The sequence below is a fragment of the Bidens hawaiensis genome, unplaced genomic scaffold, assembly GCF_021521415.1.
Source record: "Bidens hawaiensis isolate Kalapana, Puna unplaced genomic scaffold, B.hawaiensis_p1.1 tig00027815_1, whole genome shotgun sequence".
NCBI lineage: Eukaryota > Viridiplantae > Streptophyta > Magnoliopsida > Asterales > Asteraceae > Bidens > Bidens hawaiensis.
In genome coordinates, this window is record NW_027494516.1 from 25,523 (window position 1) to 32,509 (window position 6,987).

Genomic DNA, 6,987 nt, shown 5'->3' on the forward strand with positions numbered 1-6,987 from the left:
ATTTGAATCCTCATCCGCATCACATTTTGGAATCCAGTCGCACTTGAAACTAATAAAAGCGCATCTGTAGAAACCAATCACATTTGAACTTAATCGCATCGCATCTGGAAACCACTCGCATCACATCACTGTTCACTAAACCATTTGCTTACTTGAAAAGAATCGCATCCTGAAGCAAATCTAATTGAATCGCATCATTTTGTGCGATTCGTTTATACTTGGTGTTTTTAACAGAATTTGCTGCTTTTTCAAAACTGTTTGTTTGATAATCTGTTGGTCAAGATGTCTCACGATCCTGAAATGTTAAGAATTACTTGATGCTTGAGAATGAGACTGGAACTACGACCAAACCTCCCAAACTTTTAACATTTGAAAGTAACTTTTAAAAATTGAAGTGGAGATTCAAGTACTTTTGAGAATAACTTACTTTGTTATATTAAAATCGATTTAGATTGGACCTCACATGCCTACAATTAATTATCCCGAAGGCCCTGTTGTTGTTCCCCATGAAAGTTACTCTAATCTTAATAAGATTTTAATGCTTGATGACGAAAAAGTGTATGGTGTACACAATGTATGCTTGTCTACTGACATCTCTCAAACCTTGAGAGAAATCACTACTGGAAAAGGCCATTGGGATGCCTTTGTTAAAAAGTTTGAATGGAATTTGGACGAGGGAAAGTCGAAAGGAAATATTAAAAGGAGAATTCAACATGTTCAATCATATTCAAGGAGAATCGGTTGCAGATTTCATCAGTAAATTTGAGAAATTAATTACCCGAGTGAGAAGTCAATCAATCAAGCCCTTTACATCCCACTGCCTAGCACGCTATAGGTAGGGTCAGGGGAGGGTGGGATGTAGGTAAGTCTTTCCTCTATCCGTGAGAATAGAAAGGCTGCTTCCAGAGAGACACCCGGCTCATAAAGCTACATACAGGTAATCAGAGTAAACATACACCCTACAGGCAAAGACACTTAGCAATACATAGATAGCAAACTACCAAAAACACTACGTGAAAATTGACCTTCGGCCAAACGAAAAAAGTGTGGCTGTAGGCCTTTATCCACACACATTTTGTTCAGGTCATATGTGGCCAAAGGTCGCCACACCGTGGGTATGATATGGCCACACACAGTTTTTAGTGGCCTTATGTGGTAATAAGTGTGGCTAAAGGGTACATGCATTAGTTGCTGGCCATCAAGAAGCCTCTCCAATAAGTGTGGCTAAAAGGTAGAAAATGGCCACATGACTATTTCCTATGAGTGACCATTGCACGTATATGGCCACATGAATTATTATTTCAGCCACATGAATTTTACAATAATGTGGCCAATAGGGTTGTGTTAAGCTTGCATTGTGACCTATACTGTGTGGATATAGCAAAGAAATGGTCACTTAAATTTAATAATGGAGTGGCTAATTTTATGTTATAGACACTGGATATTACATTAAAAGTGGCTAAATATGTTTATTTGCCACTCAAACACTTCTTTGTAGATTATAGTGTGGCTATTGTCTTACCGTTTGTCACACATAATGCTTTTCGTAATTTAAAGTGTGGCTGTTGTCAAACTTTTCGTCACACATAGTGAGGTACTGTGTGGCTAATCATATCATATAGACACCAGAGGTTATTGTCAATGTGGCTAAAAATGTGAAATTGCCAGTCAAACACTTTTTTGTAGTTTGTGGTGTGGCCATTGTCTTACCGTTTGTCACACATAATGTTTTTCCTAATTTAAAGTGTGGCTATTGTCAAACTTTTCGTCACACATAGTGATGTATTGTGTGGCCAATCATATCATATAGACACTGGAGGTTATTGTCAATGTGGCTAAAAATGTGAACTTGTCACTCAAACACTCTCTTGTAGTTTGTGGTGTGGCCATTGTCTTACCGTTTGTCACACATAATGCTTTTGTAATATAAAGTGTGGCTATTATCATACTTTTGATCACACATCGATAAATGTGGCTATTTCATAAGTTTAACAAACCCAATAACATAAATTCAAAATATATTAACAAACCTTCACAAATAAGTTATGAATTCAAAATTTTTGAAACTAATACTAATTACTACCGACCTCAAACTTTCTCATAAACTCATCAAATTGTTTTTGTCTCCTTTCTTTATTTTCCTTAAGTTCTTTTTCCATTTATTCCATTCGTTTCTTGACTTCATTTCATCTTTTTCCATTTCGGCTCTAACTTTTAGATCCTAAAATTGTTAAAATATTAGCATCATAACTAGTAAAGGGCTAATGTGAGGTGAAACCTCAAAGCGCGACGACTATCACGCATAGTCACATTAGACATAATGTATACATAAACAAAAACTTTAATCGACGACTCGTTGGTGATTATAATCAATGTCAACTGTACTAAAAAGTCCTAACATGTATCACACATCGTATCATGGCAAATCAACCAAACATTCATCATACAACTTAACTTATGATCACTTAGTTCACGAGACAGATTATAGCATGTACAAACTGATTTTATTCACTAAGAAAAGATTAAGTATAAATTCTATAAAATTTAGCACAGTTGAATATATGAATTAGGTTTCTCAAAAAAAATTTATTATATTTTTCTCATACATACAAAACTCACAATAATTCAACCATTACAGATATGTACCAATAGTTTAGCAGATTTCACAACAAACACTTGTTTAATGGTTCTATCAACTAATTAATCTAAATTGTGCAAGACTATTTGGGTTGTCTTCAAAACTCACAATACTAACTTTCAGAACTGGAAACAACCCGTTTGGTTTTGTCATTAGGGAGTTATGGTGTCGGAAAGACAAGCCAAAATATAACTTCCCGAATCAGCTTTGGCCAGTGTTTTTGTAAAATCATAAAAACTATTCAAAACGTGTCCAAAAATTATAAACTTTACCTTTCTGGAACTAGACTCATAGTGCTATATCTCAGAATCAAAAAAACGTTTAGTAATTATCATTTAACATCATGTTACATACCAATAAATAAACGAAAACGAATCTGTCAGCAAACTGTTGTCATGAAACAAGTGAAATACATACCTTTTTAGCGATGAAAGAAGATGTACTAAACTTCAATTACAAGAAATAACACATAAAATTTAAAATCCCCAAACTTGGTTCTTAGGGTTCTTCATACTCAACACGAATCTGGCAAAAATCGAGATAGAAATGATGGAAACCGACACCACACGTGAATTCCTCTCGCAAAAATAGTTAGATTAGAGCCCGGAATCAAAGGATTTGGTTAAGAATTGAGTGAGTTAGGGAATTAATGATTGAGGATTATGGTGGGTGTAAAGAGATGAAGAAGAAGTATAATAAGAAGGAATGAAGAGAAAGAAAAAAAGGTAGGTTAAATATATGGTAAAATTAAATTTAAGAATGGGAGGGTAATTCAAAATTTTTTGAAGAAAAGAGAGGGTTGAATTTAATTTGAAATTTTGAGGGAAGTGAAATTAATATGAACTAAATATGAATTTGATTTATTTTTAATAATTAAAATAAAGAGTTGTTATGTAAATATATATATATATATATATATATATATATATATATATATATATATATATATATATATAACAACTAATTAAACCTTAAATAATATAAGAAATTGTATAATAAATATAAAAACATATAAAATACATACAAGTGATATTTATAGTTGCTCTAAAAGAGTTGTATAAGAGTGTAGTAATATGTGTTAACGCCCAATAAACCATACTTTCATTAGTAGGTCATACTAGTTCTTGATCGGTGTTAGTGTCCCATTATAGCATCTATCATGTCACAGTTGCTCTAAAAGAGTTGTATAGGAGTGGCATTAGTCATGGTTAGGTGTTAACGCCTGAAACACACCATACATTCGTCAATAGGCCTTATTTGGCCTTGATTTGGGTCAATGGTCCAACATGTTATACATTCATCAATGGTCCTTGATTGGTATTAGTGGTCATTATAGCATCTATCATGTCCCCGTGGCTACAAGAGGGTTGTATATGAGTGTGAGCCATAGGCATGTGTCAATGCCCGATAACATGTCATTCTTTTATTAATGGGCCATATTGGGCCTTGATTGTTGTTAACGGCCAATATCGTCTCTTTCATGTCATAGTTACGTTAACAGGTTGTATAGGAGTGTAGTGAGTCATAGTTGGCCGTCATACTTTGCATTAATGGGCCGTCTTAGGATTTGATTGTTTTTAGTGACCCATTGTAGTCTCTATCATATCATAGTTGCTCTAAAAGGGTTGAACATGAGTTTAGTGAGTCATAGTTTGGTTACGCCCAATAATATGTCATACTTTCATCAATGGGCCTTATTGGACCTTGATTGTTGTTAATGGCCAGCATGGTCTCTATCATGTCATAGTTACGTTAACAGGTTGTATAGGAGTGTAGTGAGTCATAGTTGGTCTCATCAAATGACGTTGATTGGTATTAGTGGCCCATTATATCACCTATCATGTCATAGTCGCTACAATGAGGTTGTATATGAGTGTAGTGAGCTATAGTCATGTGTCAACGCCCTATAACATGTTATACTTTTGTTAATGGAACATATTGGGCCTTGATTGTTGTTAATGGCCCAATATATCTATATCATGTCATAGTTAATTTAACAAGTTGTATAGGAGTGTAGTGACTCATAGTTGGTGTTAACGCCCAGTAGCATATCATACTTTGCATTAATGGGCCGTCTTGTGCCTTGATTGTTGTTAGTGACCCATTGTAGTCTCTATCATATCATAGTTGCTCTAAAAGGGTTGAATATGAATTTAGTGAGTCATAGTTTGGTTAACGCCCAATAATATGTCATACTTTCATCAATGGGCCTTATTGGAACTTAACTGGTGTTTGTGGCCCATTATAGCCTTTATCACATCATAGTTGCTCTAAGAAGGTTGTATAGGAACGCCATTAGTCATAGTTAGATGTTAATGGCCGATAACAAGTGATACTTTCAACAATAGGTCTTATTGGGCTTTGTTGGTTTTAATGGCCCATTATAGCCTTTTTCATGTCATTGTAGCTCTAATGGGTCATATTAGGGCTTGAAATCTCTTAGTGGCCTATTATGGCATGTGATACGTAACATTAGATATTTAAGGGTTATATCGTGTTATAGGGAGTCATATTAGACCATAATAGATAAAAACAAGTCATACATGTCCTAATTGGCCATATTGGGCCTTGAAATCTCTAATGGCCGATTATCCATATAATTTTAAATTGTGTCTTAAGAGGTACAACTCACATAACCCGTCGATATACATTAAACATAGGGGTGGCAAATGGGCTAGGTTGGGTCGAAACGGGTTATGGGTCAGAACGGGTTAGGGTCGAAACGTGTCAGGGTTGGAACGGGTCAACTAAAAAAAAGGTTGTTATGTTTCGAGTCGGAACGGGTCAGGGTTAAAAGGTTCGGGTCATAACGGGTCCGGGTAAAAATGGGTCAAGGTCAGAACGGGTCAAAACGGGTTTTGGGTCTTTTTTTTAACAAGGCCAACGGAGGAAATGTATTAGTATTATCATTAAAGTTAATGTTCCAGTCCAGTTCATTTCACCACTTAACAGCTCATTTTTACAGCAAACAACATGCTAAACAGCTCGTTTCAGCGATATTTCAGTTAGTTTCAGCACTTAACAACTCGTTTTAACAGCAAACAGCATGTTAAACAGCTCATTTCAGCAAGTTTTCAGTTCATTTCAGCACGTAACAGCTCATTTTTACAGCAAACATCATGTTAAACAGCTCGTTTCAGCGATTTTTCAGTCCGTTTCAGCACTGGTGTCGCGTGTAACAGAGTTTTCTCAAAACCAAATGAATGCATTTGACTCGCTAACTCTTACCTAGTACAAGTGTTTTAAGTTATGAGAGTATGTTCAACAACACATGACTCTAAGACCCACGTATGACCTCACACACAAACACAAACTTGACCCGACGAATCGTTGGTGATAATAAGTAATGTCAACAGTACCGAAAGTCCTAAAATGTATCCACAAATCATATCATGGAAAAGCAACCAATATTCATCATACAACTTAACTTATGATCATTCACTTCACGAGACAGATTCTGGCATGTACAAACTGATTTTATTCACAAAGAAAATATTAAGGATAAATTCTACAAAATTTACCACAGTATGAATTATGAATCAGGTTTCTTAAAAAATTTTTATTATATTTTTCTCAAGCATAGAAAACTCAAAATAATTCAACCATTATAGATAGGTACTAACAGTTCAGCGATTGCGCAACAAAAACTAATTTAATGGTTTTATCAACTCATTAAACCAAATTGTGTAAGACCAATTGGGTTATCTTTTAAACTCATAATACTAAGTTCCAGAAGTGGAACCAACCCGTTTGGGTTTGTCATTAGGGAGTTATGGTGTTCGAAAAGTGGACTAGAATATAACTCCCCGTATCAGCTTTGACATATGTTTTTGTAAAATCATAAAAGGTATTCAACACTCATCCAAAAATTACAAAATTTACCTTTCTGGAAACTAGACTCAGGATACTATATCCGAAAATCAAGAATCGATCAATAATATTTGTTTAAGATCGATTTACAGACCAATCAATAAACGAGAACGAATCTGTCAGCCTACTGTTCTCAACAAAACTCAAACCCTAACATGTTTATCACATCTCTGGGGTTCTAATTAATCATGTTAAAAACCCTCGTTAGATTTGATCGCATGATGGTTGATGAAGTTTGGAGAAAGAAGCAAAGTGATGAAGAAGAGTATTGAGCTTCAATCGATGTTTATGAATTAGGTTTGTAATTGGGAGGAGGTGAAGATGATGGCCGTGAAGCATAAAGTGTGGCCGTTAACTAATAATAGTCACAATTGTGGTTTTGCTGTCACTATTACCTTTTAGCCACACATAAAATATTATAAGTGGCTAATAAACAATATTATATGGTCACATAAACCTTTAAGTGTGACCATATTTAA